Below are 19,755 nucleotides of genomic sequence, written 5' to 3' on the forward strand. Positions count from 1 at the left end.
GAATCTGTGCTGCACTTTATGTACACGCTCAGTAGTGAGGCAGTGAGATGAATCTGCTGCACTTTATGTACACGCTCAGTAGTGAGGCAGTGAGATGAATCTGTGCTGCACTTTATGTGCATGCTCTGTAGTGAGGCAGTGAGATGAATCTGCTGAACTTTATGTACATGCTCAGCAGTGAGATGAATCTGTGCTGCACTTTATGTACATGCTCAGTAGTGAGGCAGTGAGATGAATCTGTGCTGCACTTTATGTACATGCTCAGCAGTGAGGCAGTGAGATGAATCTGTGCTGCACTTTATGTACATGCTCAGTAGTGAGGCAGTGAGATGAATCTGTGCTGCACTTTATGTACATGCTCAGTAGTGAGGCAGTGAGATGAATCTGTGCTTCACTTTATGTACATGCTCAGTAGTGAGGCAGTGAGATGAATCTGTGCTGCACTTTATGTACATGCTCAGTAGTGAGGCAGTGAGATGAATCTGTGCTGCACTTTATATACATGCTCAGTAGTGAGGCAGTGAGATGAATCTGTGCTGCACTTTATGTACATGCTCAGTAGTGAGGCAGTGAGATGAATCTGTGCTGCACTTTATATACATGCTCAGTAGTGAGGCAGTGCTGTGGAGTCGGAGTTGTGGAGTCGGAAGTCAGGGAAATTGAGGAGTCTGAGGTTTGGCTTACCGCCTCCACAGCCCTGGTGCTCATGGCACCACTGTTCCAGTTTCTGGCATTTAGACGTAGCCATATTGAGAAATTGGTCCTAAAGCAATGGGGTAGTATAAAAAGATTATTTAAAGTAACGGTGCTTATATATGAGCATTTCTCAATGGCGGACAGGTAGCCTTCATAATTATAGGCTTTGTGTCTGTAGTAAGTAAATTATTGTTTAAAGTAATCAGACATGAAAAAAAATTCCCAGAGGTGATCATTATCCCGTCACTAGCTCTGTTCTATTCAGTCCAGTGCAACGTTTCCTACTGTGTATAGTGAATAAGGTGTCATGGTGGTATTACTGTATCCCAGAGGGGTCAGCACTGCAGCCGTACAATTTAGTGGACTAGAGAGATAAAAAATGGAGCAGCTCAATTGTTAATAAAGGAAGGCAAGTCAAGTGGCAAAAATTTGGAATTGATAAATTGGTAAAAAGAAATAAGTATAGCATTTTCCAAGCCAGGCCGGTTGTGATCTAGTATATTATGTGATGATGCTAAAAACACTCCATTCCTACTCGTATTGCCATTACAAAATCTTGTAGAGAACATACTGATAGATCCTGAAGGAAACATTACTTCATCCTAGCCAAAAGTGGGTCACGTAAACCTAAAAACAACATATTTAAGTATACAGCTCACATAAGAATCATAGATCTATGGCTCTGATTACTTTCTATGAAAATTAAATAAATATTGCATTCTTGGACTTATGCTTCAATGGTATCCACGACCGCTACTTTACATGGACTCTTGCAGTGCAGGTTGGGAATTCCATTAAAATTTTAGGTAGTAGGTGCAAGAATTGACATCTCACAGTTAGGTAAATCTCATTTCCTAGCTCAAAAATTGTAAAGTTCCATTTACATGGAACATACCAACATTGCCTATCTGACAATAAAATGACAAGCGAGCGTGCGTTTGTAATGTAGGTGTCTGGATGCAACGCACAGAGGACACAAGGCAAGAATAGTCAGTGAATGGTATATTACTGTTTAATTGCAGTAGTAATTTACAGTAATTCCAAACAATTGGTGATAATCACAAATCTAATCAACTATGAACTAAATAACGATAAGATTGAAATGACAATGAAAGTTCTTCACAATATAATGCTAAAGTTCTCTTTACAATGCTGGTGCGCTCATTCACGGGAGGTATCACGTAAGTTCTTCCTGTAGCTCTGGCCTTAGCGGGGGCTGTCACTGGGTTTTCCCGCTAGGCCGCAAGTCTTTCTAACGAAGTCTATTAAAGCTCGTTGAGCCTCCCACACACCAACCAACCCCCTCCCAATCTGTTGTCCTAATCCGGGCCGACCCCAATACCGTATGTTATAGCTGGAAGTCACCGGCCCAGCTCACTTGCGCTGTCCCTCTGCAACCGCAGGCATTCCTCTCTAGTCGTCGTCTCCTCGTGGATCTTCACGGCTTGACCGTCGGTGGAAGTCTCTTGGGCCTGGGATGGAAAGGACTGGGCCTCAACTCTTGGCGTCGGCTGCTAGTCTCTGGGACTTGACCGATGTAGGGTGCCGGTCCTTGCAAGACAGGCGTAGTCGAGACTCTGGGTATTCTGGTTGTAGTCTGGGCCTTGTCAGGCGGTGACCGGCACCTGGGTGATGTAGACTTCCCGCTGAGGCCTGTCACACTGGCCTCGGCGCCCTCCCTTGTCCACGTCTCCTCCGCTTTCCTCCTTGACATCAAATCTTCCTACGTGTAACGGGTCCGGGAGGCGGAACCTCTGAGCTACTATACAAGGGGGCGGCCCTTGTAAGGGAGCGGGTGGCAGTCTCTGGGTGAACGGACAGGGAGTTACGGCAAGTGATCAGGGCAGTCTCTGGGTAAGGGGTAGGTACGACCTGAGATGGCAGAACCTCCGGGTAGGCTAGCAGGCAGATGGTAGATGTGTGCTCCCAGGTGAGCAAGCGAGAGTCTCTGGAATAGCAGGTGGTCACGGCACGTGACGGCGGAACCTCCGGGCTGGCAGGCAGGTAGGTAACGGAGAAGCGCTCCCAGGTGAGCGGGCAAGAGTCTCTGGAATAGCTGGTGGTCACCGCACGTGACAACGGGACCTCCGGGCTGGCAAGCAGGCAGGTAACGGAGATGCGCTCCCAGGTGAGCGGGCAAGAGTCTCTGAGATAGCTGGTGGTCACAGCACGTGACAACGGAGCCTCCGGGCTGGCAAGCAGGCAGATAACGGAGAAGCGCTCCCAGGTGAGCGGGCAAGCTGGTCCATAGACAGACTGACCGGAGTAGTAAGGCAGACCGTCGGACCTCAGGCAAGCAGGCAGGTAGCTGATATGCGCTCCCAGGTGAGCGGGCAGGCTGGTCCTTTAGACAGACTGACAGGAGTAGTAAGGCAGACCGTCGGACCTCAGACTGGCAGACAGGTAACAAGTATTCAGGCAGGAATCAGGCAGGTAACTGGCAGGTAACTAGCAGGAAACTGGCAGGAAACTGGCAGGTAACTGGCAACGGGACCTGAGGGCTGAAGCACAGGTGAGACACAGGTGCAAACAACATTGCTCGGGCACCTCCATTTTGGAGGAGGTGCCTTATATATGATGAAGTCCTCCGGCCATTGGCCGGGGACTCCTTAGGACGGCGCACGCGGCCCCTTTAAGAGGAGGGGAGCGCGCGCGCGCGCGCCCTAAGCACAGGGGCCGGGAAGGAGCGCGCGCTGAGAGCAGAGCGGGAGGAGGACGCCGGGAAGGAGCGCGCGCTGACAGCAGAGCGGGGAGAGGACGCCGGGCACGGAGCAGAGCGGTGAGGGGAGCAGCGTCCCTGCCTAGCAGAGGGCAGGGACGCCAGCGCTACAGTACCCCCCCCTTTAGGCCCCCCCTTTTTTAGGCCAGACAGAAATTTAGCTAGGATGAGAGGGGCATGGATGTTCTCCCGGGGCTCCCACGTTCTCTCCTCAGGACCAAACCCCTTCCAATCTACCAGAAAAAAGGTCTTTCCTCTTACCCTTTTGGTGGCAAGAATGTTCTCTACCTCAAACTCGTCCTCAGCAGAAACCGGAGCAGGAGGCGTACCTGTAGACTTGGAAAAAGAGTTAAGCACCACAGGTTTGAGGAGAGACACATGGAAGGAGTTAGGGATCCGTAAGTTGGCCGGGAGTTTCAATTTATAGGCCACCGGGTTGATCTGACTGATGACCTCCAGTGGGCCGATGAACCGAGGCCCTAACTTATAGGAAGGGATCTTGAGCCGGACATATTTGGACGAGAGCCAGACTTTATCCCCAGGGCGGAATTGAGGAGGGTCCAGACGTTTTTTGTCAGCGTGTCTTTTCATACGCTCGGATGACAGAAGGAGTGCGGACCGGGTACTCTCCCATATGGAGGAAAATTTGTTAACAAGAGATTCCGCAGCCGGATTGTCCGCCGAGGTGGAGACGGGAAACGGGATCCGAGGATGCTGACCGTAGACTACAAAAAACGGGGATTTGGAGGAAGACTCGCTCTCGTGATTGTTGTACGAGAATTCGGCCCATGGCAGGAGATCCACCCAGTCAGAATGGTGGGCATTAACGAAGTGCCGAAGGTAACTGGTCAGGTTCTGATTGATCCGCTCCACTTGACCATTAGACTGTGGGTGGTAAGCGGAGGAGAAGTCCAGGGTGACGTCCAGCAATTTACAAGTGGCTCTCCAGAAACGGGAAGTGAACTGTACCCCACGATCCGACACGATGTGACGGGGCAGGCCATGAAGACGGAAGATGTGGCGGATAAAGTCTTTAGCCAGCTCGGGTGCAGACGGAAGACCTGGCAGTGGAATGAAGTGAGCCATCTTGGAGAAGCGGTCAGCGACCACCCAAATGACCGTACAACCGGCAGAGACGGGTAGATCAGTAATGAAGTCCATCGCTATATGCTGCCAGGGGGCAGCAGGTACTGGCAGAGGTAGGAGGCGGCCGGCCGGCAGGTGTCTCGGAACTTTGTTGCGGGCGCAGGACACACAGGCAGAAACAAAGTCTATTACATCCTTGTGCAGGTTAGGCCACCAGTAGTGCCGGGTAATAAGCTGGAGGGTCTTTTTCTGACCGGCGTGGCCAGCTAGTTTAGACGAATGACCCCAGTGTAGGATCTTCTCCCGATCAGGTACTGGTACGAACGTCTTACCAGGAGGAAGACGATTTAGACTCACGGGAGCCACCTGCATTACTCTGGCGGGATCGATGATATGTTTCGGATCCTCCTCGAGATCAGACACCAGAAAGGACCGAGACAAGGCGTCCGCCTTGACGTTTTTGTCAGCCGGGCGAAAATGAAGGACAAAATCAAAACGAGCAAAAAACAAGGACCACCGGGCTTGGCGCGGGTTAAGTCTCTGGGCATGCTGGAGGTAAGCCAAGTTCTTGTGGTCAGTGTAAATTATTACCGGGTGAAGAGCCCCCTCGAGCAGGTAACGCCACTCCTCCAATGCCAGTTTGATGGCCAATAACTCTCGGTCTCCTATGGAATAGTTGCGCTCAGAGGAGGAGAAGAGTTTAGAGAAGAAGCCACAAGTTACCATCCTCCCGGAAGATGATTTTTGAGTAAGTACCGCTCCGGCTCCAGAGGAGGAGGCGTCAACTTCCAGGAAGAACTGCTTGTTGCCATCTGGGCGATGCAGCACCGGGGCGGAAGAGAAGGCCTGTTTAAGGGAAAGAAAGGCCTCCTCTGCTTCGGGTGGCCACTCTTTGGGATTAGTACCTTTACGGGTGAGCGCAGAAATTGGGGCCGTCCGGGAAGAGAAGTGTGGTATGAAGAGGCGGTAGTAGTTGGCGAAGCCCAGGAATCGCTGAATGGCCTTCAACCCCTCCGGTCGGGGCCATTTCTCGATGGCAGACAGTTTCTCAGGATCCATTTGTAGGCCGGTCTGAGAGATAATGTAGCCCAGAAACGGAAGCGAGGTCTGCTCAAAGAGGCACTTCTCAAATTTAGCGTAGAGATGGTTCTGCCTTAGCCTGAGCAGGACCTGACGAACGTCCCTCCGGTGAGTCTGGAGATCCGGAGAGAAGACCAAGATGTCGTCCAGGTACACCACTACGCAGGAGTAGAGAAGGTCCCGGAAGATGTCATTGACCAACTCTTGAAAGACGGCAGGAGCGTTACAGAGACCAAAGGGCATTACCAGGTATTCATAGTGGCCGTCCCGGGTGTTGAATGCCGTCTTCCATTCATCCCCCTGACGAATACGAACCAGGTTGTACGCCCCACGAAGGTCCAGTTTGGTGAAGATCCTAGCCCCCCTCAGACGATCAAATAATTCTGGAATGAGCGGAAGGGGGTACTTATTCTTCACCGTTATCAGGTTTAGGCCTCTATAGTCTATACAGGGACGGAGAGAGCCGTCCTTCTTTTTGACGAAAAAGAAGCCTGCTCCCGCCGGGGAGGTAGATTTCCGGATGAATCCTCTGGCCAGATTCTCCTCAATATATTCGGACATTGACCGGGTCTCAGCAGCGGATAAAGGATAGATACGCCCACGGGGAGGAGTAGTACCGGGTAGCAGATCGATGGGACAGTCGTATGGTCTATGTGGTGGTAATGTCTCTGCCTCCTTTTTATTAAAGACATCTGCATAAGACCAATAAGGAATCGGAAGTCCAGGTAGATTAGCTGGGGTAGGAGAGGGACGGACGGGATGGACGGGAACCAGGCAGGTTTTATGACAGTCTTGTCCCCAGCGAAGGACCTCTCCGGTTTGCCAGTCTAACACGGGTGCATGTCTCTGGAGCCAGGGCAGACCTAGCAAGAGGGCGTGAGAGAGTCCAGGCAGAACATGAAAGGAGATACTTTCAGAATGCAGCATTCCCACCTGCAGGGTAATGGATTCGGTGATGAGTTGAATGGGGCGAGGTAAGAGGCCCCCATCCACGGCAGCGACAGACAAGGGTACAGCCAGAGGTTTGGTGGGGATGCGGTATTTCTCAACCAGGGACTGTGAAATAAGGTTCCCGGCTGCTCCAGAGTCAAGTTGGGCTAGTTCGAAATAACGGTTCTCCCCGTAGATGATCGAAACAGACAACAGCAGGGATGGAGAGGATTTATTCTTGTCTAGGTGGACCTCTCTGAGCGAACCTAGACACAGGCGTTTCCCGACCTCTCCGGGCAGGCACGGATCCGGTGCTCCTTACTGCCACAGTAGAAGCAGCTCCCCTCAGCACGGCGTGAGTCCTGACGGGTTTTGACCATCTTGGTCTGGTCGACCTGCATAGGCTCAGGAGAGTGTACCTGGGGAGAGATGGAGGGAATGACGGGTTTCTGGAAAGTAGGAGCTAAACGTGGAATCCTTCTCTCACGGGTGACCTCTTTGGCACGCTCCTGGAACCGTAGGTCAATCCGGGTGGCAAGGGTTATTAGATCATCGAGAGAGGTAGGAATGTCCCGACCAGCAAGTTCATCTTTAATACGACCGGACAGACCCTCCCAGAAGACGGATACCAGAGCGTCGTTATCCCAGGCCAGCTCCGAGGCAAGGGTGCGGAACCGTATGGCATATTGGCCCACGGTGAGACCCTCCTGACGGAGGCGTAGCAGAGAGGATGCGGATGAGGTCTTCCGTCCGGGTTCGTCGAAGACTTTCCGGAAAGCCGAGAGAAAAGCAGGCAAGTTGGACACCAGGGGGTCTCCTCTCTCCCATAGAGGATTTAGCCAGGCCAGGGCCTCCCCGGTGAGATGGGACATGATAAAGGCAATTTTGGCCCGGTCGGAATTAAACTGATGGGACAAAAGTTCAAAGTGCAGGGTGCACTGATTTATGAAGCCCCGAGCCTGGACGGAGTCGCCTCCGAAGCGAGGAGGTGCAGACAGCCGGGGACCGGGATAGGTTACCATGGTATTAGTGGGTAGCGGAGCTGCCGGGTTGCGAGTCATGGTACTGGCAGTGGCTGCAGGTGGTGCAGTCAGAGTGTCCAGGCGAGTATTGACATTCCGCAGGTGACCCAGGATGGACTCCTGTTGGGACCTTTGACGGGACAGTTCATGACACAGGTCCGTGAGCGAGGGAGCTTGGGTGCCACCGGGTTCCATGGCCCGAGCAAACTGTAACGGGTCCGGGAGGCGGAACCTCTGAGCTACTATACAAGGGGGCGGCCCTTGTAAGGGAGCGGGTGGCAGTCTCTGGGTGAACGGACAGGGAGTTACGGCAAGTGATCAGGGCAGTCTCTGGGTAAGGGGTAGGTACGACCTGAGATGGCAGAACCTCCGGGTAGGCTAGCAGGCAGATGGTAGATGTGTGCTCCCAGGTGAGCAAGCGAGAGTCTCTGGAATAGCAGGTGGTCACGGCACGTGACGGCGGAACCTCCGGGCTGGCAGGCAGGTAGGTAACGGAGAAGCGCTCCCAGGTGAGCGGGCAAGAGTCTCTGGAATAGCTGGTGGTCACCGCACGTGACAACGGGACCTCCGGGCTGGCAAGCAGGCAGGTAACGGAGATGCGCTCCCAGGTGAGCGGGCAAGAGTCTCTGAGATAGCTGGTGGTCACAGCACGTGACAACGGAGCCTCCGGGCTGGCAAGCAGGCAGATAACGGAGAAGCGCTCCCAGGTGAGCGGGCAAGCTGGTCCATAGACAGACTGACCGGAGTAGTAAGGCAGACCGTCGGACCTCAGGCAAGCAGGCAGGTAGCTGATATGCGCTCCCAGGTGAGCGGGCAGGCTGGTCCTTTAGACAGACTGACAGGAGTAGTAAGGCAGACCGTCGGACCTCAGACTGGCAGACAGGTAACAAGTATTCAGGCAGGAATCAGGCAGGTAACTGGCAGGTAACTAGCAGGAAACTGGCAGGTAACTGGCAACGGAACCTGAGGGCTGAAGCACAGGTGAGACACAGGTGCAAACAACATTGCTCGGGCACCTCCATTTTGGAGGAGGTGCCTTATATATGATGAAGTCCTCCGGCCATTGGCCGGGGACTCCTTAGGACGGCGCGCGCGGCCCCTTTAAGAGGAGGGGAGCGCGCGCGCGCGCGCCCTAAGCACAGGGGCCGGGAAGGAGCGCGCGCTGAGAGCAGAGCGGGAGGAGGACGCCGGGAAGGAGCGCGCGCTGACAGCAGAGCGGGGAGAGGACGCCGGGCACGGAGCAGAGCGGTGAGGGGAGCAGCGTCCCTGCCTAGCAGAGGGCAGGGACGCCAGCGCTACACTACGGTTTGGCATGCAGAGCTTTTATATTCAGAAACTCAGTCCTGCAAGTCACCTGATCAGATCCAGCACACAAAGTTGCTCCCCCTGCATTTCTTCCGGTACAACTTGGTTCCACCTGATTTCGCCTGGCCTGCAGATGGCAGTCTATCTCCACTAATGTCACATCCCACAAGGGCTCTTCAGGGGTATCACTGATTCCTCTTACACGTTCGATCTCATCCTTTATGAGGTTGTAAAAATCATCTTTGTCAGCAGCACATCACTTTATATCAACTGGTGATGTGACGTCAGTAATGACACTATATGGGGAGGAACGATCAATTATTTTCTCACAGTGCCCGTGATACCACCATGACAATGGAAGCAAACTAATATACAGATCTACTTGTCATAATGTACAATATCGATGCAATAAAATATCTTCCTTCTACACATTTCCAGTTCAGTGTCTCATTCAACTGTATCTATATTTAGTTCACTATAAGTTATCTTACATTTAAGTAGTTGGATTCTCATTAATTACTCTTTTATAGTAGCATTCAGACTTAGCAACTTTTCTAGTTTTGTCTATGGTGGGCAGTCTAATATCAGGACTACTAATTATTGAGTGTAAGAAATTATTTATTAGGACCTTAACAGCTGCATAGTTAAATAGAAGTCAGTACACTACAAATCCACACGGCCCACACACTCCGTGCAGCATATACGAGCAGCTTGCTCCTAAATACACTCATTGTTCATTAAAGCCTACATGATGCATTCTTTGGAAAAGTCGACTGATTCTTGGAGCATGATCAGCCTTGTTGCCAGGAGGACACAGAGTGAGACTATTATATGGATATATTTGTTTACCTAAAGTGTAACTAAGACAGATAAATGAAAAAAAATAATTGTTATTTAATATTCCAGAAACAATGTTCTTGCATAGATAAGATTTATGTTTTTTATTTATGTTACTCACTTATATAGCACCATTAATTCCACAGTGCTTTACAGACATTATGGGCACTGTCTCCATTGGGGCTCACAATCTACATTCCCTATCAGTATGTCTTTGGAGTGTGGGAGGAAACCAGAGGAAACCCACGGAGAACATACAAACTCCTTGGTGGGATTTGAACCCAGGACCACCAGCGCTGCAAGGCTGCAGTGCTAACCACTGAGCCACCGTGCTACCCAGAAGATTATACCTTTATTACCATTACAAGGTTGTTATGTTTAAAAAACCCTTTTCAAATTCTGCTTAAGAAAATGTTAAGTCATTGGGGAGTTGCGCATTCAGGATCTTCGTCTTCCAACCACTGTCATTGCATAAGATTGCAGCTTTACTGCTGACAGCCTAAACAATAGGACTAACACTAATCAGCCTATAGTCAAAGAAACCTTTTAGGAAAAAGAGATATCATAAAACAGGCAATCCCCTTTAAATACAGTTATATAAAAAAGTTTGGGCACCCTTATTAATCTTAAGATTAATGTTTTTTAAAAATTGGTGTTTTTGCAACAGCTATTTCAGTTTGATATATGTAATAACTGTTGGACACAGTAATGTTTCTGCCTTGAAATGAGGTTTATTGTACTAACAGAAAATGTGCAATCTGCATTCAAACAAAATTTGACAGGTGCATAAGTATGGGCACCTCACCAGAAAAGTGACATTAATATTTAGTAGATCCTCCTTTTGCAAAAATAACAGCCTCTAGTCGCTTCCTGTAGCTTTTAATGATTTCCTGGATCCTGGATGAAGGTATTTTTGACCATTCCTCTTTACAAAACAATTCCAGTTCAGTTAAGTTTGATGGTCGCCGAGCATGGACAGCCCTCTTCAAATGATCCCACAGATGTTCGATGATATTCAGGTCTGGGGACGGGGATGGCCATTCCAGAACATTGTAATTGTTCCTCTGCATGAGTGCCTGAGTAGATTTGCAGCGGTGTTTTGGATCATTGTCTTGCTGAAAGATCCATCCCCTGCGTAACTTCAACTTTGTCACTGATTCTTGAACATTATTGTCAAGAATCTGCTGATACTGAGTGAAATCCATGCGTCCCTCAACTTTAACAAGATTCCCGGTGCCGGCATTGGCCACACAGCCCCAAAGCATGATGGAACCTCCACCAAATTTTACTGTGGGTAGCAAGTGTTTTTCTTGGAATGCTGTGTTTTTTTGCCGCCATGCATAACGCCTTTTTGTATGACCAAACAACTCAATCTTGGTTTCATTAGTCCACAGGACCTTCTTCCAAAAAGAAATTGGCTTCTCCAAATGTGCTTTTGCATACCTCAGCTGACTCTGTTTGTGGCGTGCTTGCAGAAACGGCTTCTTTTGCATCACTCTCCCATACAGCTTCTCCTTGTGCAAAGTGCGTTGTATAGTTGACTGATGCACAGTGACACCATCTGCAGCAAGTTGATGCTGCAGCTCTCTGGAGGTGGTCTGAGGATTGTCCTTGACTGATCTCACCATTCTTCTTCTCTGCCTTTCTGATGTTTTTCTTGGCCTGCCACTTCTGGCCTTAACAAGAAGTGTCCCTGTGTTCTTCCATTTCCTTACTATATTCCTCACAGTGGAAACTGACAGGTTAAATCTCTGAGACAGCTGTTTGTATCCTTCCCCTGAACAACTATGTTGAATAATCTTTGTTTTCAGATCATTTGACAGTTGTTTTGAGGAGCCCATGATGCCACTCTTCAGAGGAGATTCAAACAGGAGAACAACTTGCAAGTGGCCACTTTAAGTAGCTTTTCTCATGATTGCATACACCTGGCTATGAAGTTCAAAGCTCAATGAGGTTACAAAACCAAAAAAAGTGCTTTAGTAAGTCAGTAAAAAGTAGGTAAGAGTATTTAAATCAAGAAAATGATAAGGGTGCCCATACTTATGCACCTGTCAAATTTTGTTTGAATGCAGATTGCACATTTTCTGTTAGTACAATAAACCTCATTTCAAGGCAGAAACATTACTGTGTCCAACAGTTATTACATATATCAAACTGAAATAGCTGTTGCAAAAACACCAATTTTTATAAAACATTAAGCTTAAGATTAATAGGGGTGCCCAAACTTTTTCATATAACTGTAGTAAATCAGAAAGATCCTAAGCACTTAAAGGGATGTTCCCATTGTAAGGTTATGTCATCACCTCTATTATGAAATATACCAGTCACACAGAGCCGAGACAATGGGTAGGAAGGATAGACACCTGCCTAGGGCGCTACTTCTTGCCTACCTGAGGGGGACACACTTTGAAAAAAAACCTGCTGAATGCCTGAGGCCACACAGCTGCACAGAGGAGACGGTGGACGGGGTGCCTGGATTAGGTGAGTATAAGCCTTTTTTTTATTATATTGCTTGGCATGAAATGAAGGACTGTGCAGGGGGCATAAAATGAGGGGCTATGCAGGGGGGCATATGAGGGGCTGTGCAGGGCAGTATAAAGTGTAAGGTTGTGAAGGCGCATAAAATGAGCGGCTGTGTAGGGGAGCATATAATGAGGGGCTGTGCAGGGGGGCATAAAATGATAGGCTGTGCAGGAGGCATAAAATGAGGGGCTGTGCGGGAGTAGCATAAAATGAAGGGCTGTGCAGGATGGGGCATATAATAGGGCAGGCTATGCATGTGGGTATAAATTGAGGGGCTGTCCATGAGGCATAAAGTGAGGGGTTGTGCAGGGGGGGGGCATAAAATGAGGGGCTGTGCAGGGGGCATTAAATGAGGGACTATGAGGGGGGGCATAAAATGTGAGTCTGTGCAGAGGGGCATAAAATGAGGGGCTCGCATGGAGCATAACATGAGGGCCTGTGCAGGGAGGGAACATAAAATGAGGGGCTGCACAGGGGAAATAAAATGATGGGCTGTGTAGGGGGCGTGAAATAAGGGGCAGTGCAGGAGGACATGCATTGAGGGGGCTGTGGTGAATATCATACTGTTTGGGGTGCTGTTGTGGGCCATAATACTGTATAGGGTGCTGTGGTGGCTGTTTTGATCTTCATACTATTTATGGGGGCTGTGGTGGACATCATACTATATATGGGAGCTGTAGTAGTGACCATACTATATATTGGTGGCTTGTTGAGGATATCATACCGTATACACAGCTATGGTGATCATCATACTGTGTAGTGGGACAGTGTGAGGAGTGGTTACAGTTTGAAGAGGGCAGTGATGGGCAATATGAGGGCATAGTGTGAAGAGGGGGCAAAGAATGGATATGGAGATGGGACAGCATGAAATGAGGGCACAATATGGAGAAGGGTTAGCATGGCGGGGGGACAGTATGAAGTTATAGAAAGTATAATGGAAAATTAGAGAGAGGACAGCCATGCTATTGGCCATGGTTCATAAGGGCGGATGGTGTGGCGGTTATAGCTTATAATGGTAGACAATGTAGAGGTCATATACCATAGAAAGATTATTTAAGGTACAGTATGGACAGATATTTTCATGTAGAGGGCATTTTAATAACACTCATATTTTTAACTGCACTGTGTGGAGATGTGCTGCAAAAGACCGGCGAAGAGGGAGGTCTGCAGAGACAGGCTGTGGATGTGAAAAAGTCATCATGGCATTTAGACAAGATGGAGGTGAAAAGAAAGAGACGACTCCAGAGAAGATGCAATCTATAAGGTACCTGGATGTAAATGTTTATTCGTGATACTGACTGCATCTCATCAGTACTGTGATCCCTGCTTGGTCTGCAGTCTGATGATGGCTGTTAGTAACAACTCCCAGTATCTCCTTACCATTGTTAAGAATATACTGGGAGTTATAGGGTTGTAGGTTCATGCGATACAGTTGTTTATGGGGCTGACTTTACATTGTTGTACTAAGCTTGGTTCTTGTATTCAAGTACTTTTGGTTCTGGTCATGTATTTGGGTACTTGTGATGGTTCTGGTGACTTATTAATGTACTGATGATGGTTCTGGTGACATAGTTATTTACTGATGATGTTTGTGATACCATATTTGTGTACTATTAATGGCTCTGGTGCTCTAATTATGTACTGATGATGATTTTGATTTCGTATTTATGCACTGAGGATGGTTCTGATGATGAATATATCACCAAAATCATCATCACTACATGAATACAGCAACAGAACAACCATCACTACATGAATATTTCACCGAAACAGAAATACGTCACCAGAACCACCATCAGTATATGAATACATCACCAGAACCACCATCAGTTTTGTACAAGCTGTATTTGTTGCATGATGGACGCAAAAAAAATTAGACATATCCCTTTATCTATAATGGGGGTCTGTTTATTTTCCATTACGGTATCTGTCAAATGCTGGAGACCTTAATTGAAACCAAAGGGCCCCCATTATAGTTACGCTATATTAGTTTCCATGATTATCCTTGGGTTTGACATTTAAAATATAGGACATCAGAGGTGAATATTGCTATTTTTTCCCCTTGTGTAAATGGTCTGCAAAAAATCATTGATTCTGTATCTAACTTTGAAATTGCTGGCAACGGATGTTACAACATTATGGTTACTTCTAGACGCTGGCAGTATCTGGGTGTTAACCCTAGAACGCATGACCATAAAAATCTACTTTTTCACATACCTGGGGCCTTTTAGGCCCGTGTGCAAATAACATGGAATAACTCAAACAAAAATGACAAACAACTATATACCTGAGGAATACCTAGAGTTTCAAAATTCTAACTAAAGTAATCTTGCAGAAAATAGAAAACAATTAACAGGGCGGGCCTGCGAGGCCCCAGGTATGCGTTCTAGGGTTAAGGACCTGTCCATACTGTAGCGTTGGCGTCCCTGCCTCCTGCTAGGCAGGGACGCTGTTCCCCTCACCTCTCCACTCCGTGCCCGGCGTCCTCCTCCCGCTCTGCTGGCAGCGCGCGCTGCTTCCCGGCCACTGTGCTTAGGGCGCGCGCGCTCCCCCTCTCTTAAAGGGGCCGCGCTCGCCGTCCTAAGGAGTCCCCGGCCAATGGCCAGAGGACCTCATCATATATAAGGCACCTCCTCCAAAATGGAGGTGCCCGAGCAATGTTGTTGCAAAGCCTTCACTCTGCTTCAGCCCTCAGGTCCCGTTACCAGTTACCTGCCAGTCACCTGTCAGATTCCTGCTTGATACCTGCCTGATATCCGTTTACCTGCTTGCAAGCCTGCGGTCCGACGGTCTGCCTTCCGAAACCTGTCAGTCTGTCTATGGACCAGCCTGCCCGCTCACCTGGGAGCGCTCACCTGCTATCTGCCTGCTAGCCTACCTGGAGGCTCCGCCGTCACTTGCCGTGACCACCTGCCTGTCCAGAGACTCTTGCCTGCTCACCTGGGAGCGCTCACCTGCTACCTGCCTGCTAGTCTACCTGAAGGCTCCGCTGTCACTTGCCGTGACCACCTGCCTGTCCAGGGACTCTTGCCTGCTCACCTGGGAGCACTCACCTGCTACCTGCCTGCTAGCCTACCTGGAGGCTCCGCCGTCACTTGCCGTGACCACCTGCCTGTCCAGAGACTCTTGCCTGCTCACCTGGGAGCACTCACCTGCTACCTGCCTGCTAGCCTACCTGGAGGCTCCGCCGTCACTTGCCGTGACCACCTGCCTGTCCAGAGACTCTTGCTTGCTCACCTGGGAGCACTCACCTGCTACCTGCCTGCTAGCCTACCTGGAGGCTCTGCCGTCACTTGCCGTGACCACCTGCCTGTCCAAAGACTCTCGCCCGCTCACCTGGGAGCGCTCACCAGCCACCTGCCTGCTGTCCTTCTACCCAGAGACTGTCCCTGTCACTTGCCGTGACTACCTGCCCTTCTACCCAGAGACTGTCCCCGTCACTTGCCGCGACTACCTGCCCTTCTACCCAGAGACTGTCCCTGTCACTTGCCGTGACTACCTGCCCGTCTTCCCTGGGAGCCACCCTCTTCCTTACAAGGACCGCCCCCTTGAATAGTTGCTCAGAGGTTCCGCCTCCCAGACCCGTTACAGTTTGCTCGGGCCATGGAACCCGGTGGCACCCAAGCTCCCTCGCTCTTGGACCTATGTCATGAACTGTCCCGTCAGAGGTCCCAACAGGAGTCCATCCTGAGTCATCTGCGGAATGTCAACTCTCGCCTGGACACTCTGACTGCTCCACCAGCAACCACCGCTAGTGTCATGACTCGCAGCCCGGCAGCGCCGCTGCCCACCAATACCATGGCATCCTGCCCCGGACCCCGGCTTTCTGCACCTCCTCGCTTCGGAGGCGACCCCGCTCAAGCTCGAGGCTTCATAAACCAGTGCACCCTGCACTTTGAACTCCTGTCCCACCAGTTTATCTCCGACCGGGCCAAAGTAGCCTTCATCATGTCCCATCTCACGGGGGAGGCACTGGCTTGGCTAAATCCTCTATGGGAGAGAGGAGACCCCCTGGTGTCCAACCTGCCAGCCTTTCTCACGGCTTTCCGGAAAGTCTTCGACGAACCCGGACGGAAGACCTCATCCACATCATCTCTGCTACGCCTCCATCAAGGAAATCTCACCGTGGGCCAATATGCCATACGGCTCCGTACCCTTGCTTCGGAGCTGGCATGGGATAACGACGCCCTGGTGTCTGTCTTTTGGGAGGGTCTGTCCGGCCGTATTAAGGATGAACTCGCCGGTCGGGACATACCTACCACACTCGACGACTTAATTACTCTTGCCACCCAGATTGACATCCGGTTCCAGGAACGCGCCAAAGAGGTCACCCGTGAGAGGAGGTTTCCACGTCTAGCCCCTACCTTTCAGAAATCTGTCACTTCTCCCGCTACTCCCCAGGCACACTCACCCGAGCCTATGCAGGTCGACCAGACCAAGATGGTCAAAACCCGTCAAGAGTTACGCCGTGCCGAGGGGAGCTGCTTCTACTGTGGCAGTAAGGAGCACCGGATCCGTTCCTGCCCGGAGAGGTCAGGAAACGCCTGTGTCTAGGATCGCTCAGAGAGGTCGTCCTAGACAAGAGTAAACCCTCTCCATCTCTGTTGCTGTCGGTCTCTATCATCTGCGGGGAGAACCGTTATTTTGAACTAGCCCAACTTGACTCAGGAGCTGCCGGAAATCTCATTTCTCAGTCTCTGGTAGAGAAATACCGCATTCCCACCAAACCTCTAGCTGTACCCTTATCTGTCGCTGCCGTGGATGGGGGCCTCTTACCACATCCCATCCAACTCATCACCGAATCCATAACCCTGCAGGTGGGAATGCTGCACTCTGAGAGCATCTTCTTTCATGTTCTGCCTGGACTCTCTCACGCCCTCTTACTAGGCCTACCTTGGCTTCAGAGACATGCACCCGTGATTGATTGGCAGACCGGAGAAGTCCTTCGCTGGGGACAGGACTGCCATAAGACTTGTTTAGTTCCCGTCCATCCTGTCCGTCCTTCTCCTACTCCAGCCAATCTACCTGGTCTTCCGGCTCCTTATTGGTCGTATGCGGACGTCTTTAATAAAAAGGAGGCAGAGACATTACCCCCTCATAGACCATACGACTGCCCAATCGACCTGATGCCCGGCGCTACTCCTCCCCGTGGGCGCATTTACCCTTTGTCCGCTGCTGAGACCCGATCCATGTCAGAATATATTGAGGAGAATCTGGCCCGGGGGTTCATCCGGAAATCTACTTCCCCGGCGGGAGCAGGCTTCTTCTTCGTCAAAAAGAAGGACGGCTCACTCCGTCCCTGTATAGACTATAGAGGCCTTAACCAGATCACGGTGAAGAATAAATACCCCCTTCCGCTCATTCTGGAATTATTTGACCGTCTGAGGGGGGCTAGAATCTTCACCAAGCTGGACCTCCGTGGGGCTTATAACCTGGTCCGTATCCGTCAGGGGGGTGAATTGAAGACGGCATTCAACACCCGGGACGGCCACTATGAATACCTGGTAATGCCCTTCGGTCTCTGTAACGCTCCTGCCGTCTTTCAAGAGTTGGTCAATGACATCTTCCGGGACCTTCTCTACTCCTGTGTAGTGGTGTACCTGGACGACATCTTGGTCTTCTCTCCGGATCTCCCCACACACCGGAGGGATGTTCGTCAGGTTCTGCTCAGGCTCAGGCAGAACCACCTCTACGCTAAATATGAGAAGTGCCTCTTTGAGCAGACCTCGCTTCCGTTTTTGGGCTACATAATTTCTCAGACCGGCCTACGAATGGATCCTGAGAAACTGTCTGCCATCGAGAAGTGGCCTCGACCAGAGGGGTTGAAGGCTATTCAGCGATTCCTGGGCTTCGCCAATTACTAGTGCCTCTTCATACCGCACTTCTCTTCCCGGACTGCCCCTATCTCTGCGCTCACCCGTAAGGGCACTAATCCCAGAGAATGGCCGCCCGAAGCAGAGGAAGCTTTTATTTCCTTAAAACAGGCTTTCTCTTCCGCCCCGGTGCTGCATCGCCTGGACGGCAACAAGCAATTCTTCCTGGAAGTTGACGCCTCCTCTTCTGGAGCCGGAGCGGTACTTACCCAAAAATCGTCTTCCGGGAGAATGGTAACTTGCGGCTTCTTCTCCAAACTCTTCTCCTCTTCCGAGCGCAACTATTCTATAGGAGACCGAGAGTTATTGGCCATTAAGCTGGCATTGGAGGAGTGGCGTTACCTGCTCGAGGGGGCTCTTCACCCGGTAATAATTTACACGGACCACAAGAACTTGGCTTACCTCCAGAGTGCCCAGAGACTTAACCCGCGCCAAGCCCGGTGGTCCTTGTTTTTTGCTCGCTTTGATTTTGTTCTTCATTTTCGCCCGGCTGACAAAAACATCAAAGCTGATGCCTTGTCCCGATCCTTCCTGGTGTCTGATCTTGAGGAGGAACCTAAACACATCATCGATCCCGCCAGAGTAATGCAGGTGGCCCCCGTGAGTCTAAATCGTCTCCCTCCCGGTAAGACGTTCGTAACGGTACCTGATCGGGAGAAGATCCTACACTGGGGTCACTCGTCTAAGCTTGCTGGCCACGCCGGTCAGAAAAAGACCCTCCAGCTTATCACCCGGCACTACTGGTGGCCTACCCTGCACAAGGACGTAATAGACTTTGTTTCTGCCTGTGTGTCCTGCGCCCGCAGCAAGGTTCCGAGACACCTGCCAGCCGGTCGCCTCCTTCCTCTTCCAGTACCTGCTGCCCCCTGGCAGCATATAGCTGTGGACTTCATAACAGATCTCCCTGTCTCTGCCGGTTGTACGGTTATTTGGGTGGTCGCTGACCGCTTTTCCAAAATGGCTCACTTCATTCCCCTGCCAGGCCTCCCGTCTGCACCCGAGCTGGCTAAAGACTTTATCCGCCACATCTTCCGTCTCCATGGCCTGCCCCTCCACATCGTGTCGGATCGTTGGGTCCAGTTCACCTCACGCTTCTGGAGAGCCACATGCAAGCTGCTAGACGTCACCCTGGACTTCTCCTCCGCATACCACCCACAGTCCAATGGTCAAGTGGAGCGGATCAATCAGATCCTGACCAGTTACCTCCGGCACTTCGTTAATGCCCACCATTCTGATTGGGTGGATCTCCTGCCATGGGCCGAATTCTCTTACAATAATCACGAGAGCGAATCTTCCTCCAAGTGCCCGTTTTTTGTAGTCTTCGGTCAGCATCCTCGGATCCCATTTCCTGTCTCCACCTCGGTGGACAATCCGGCTGCGGAATCTCTCGTTAGCAAATTTTCCTCCATTTGGGAGAGTACCTGATCCGCACTCCTTCTGTCGTCCGAGCGGATGTAAAAACACGCTGACAAGAAACACCTGGATCCTCCACAATTCCGTCCTGGAGATAAAGTCTGGCTCTCGTCCAAGTATGTCCGGCTCAAGATTCCTTCCTACAAGTTAGGGCCTCGGTTCATCGGCCCACTGGAAGTTATCAAGCAAATCAACCCAGTGGCCTATAAATTGAAACTCCCGGCCAACTTGCGGATCCCTAATTCCTTCCATGTATCTCTCCTCAAACCCG

The sequence above is a fragment of the Phyllobates terribilis genome, unplaced genomic scaffold, assembly GCF_046119375.1.
Source record: "Phyllobates terribilis strain yellow unplaced genomic scaffold, ASM4611937v1 Scaffold_5__5_contigs__length_657084704, whole genome shotgun sequence".
NCBI classification, from domain to species: Eukaryota; Metazoa; Chordata; class Amphibia; order Anura; family Dendrobatidae; genus Phyllobates; species Phyllobates terribilis.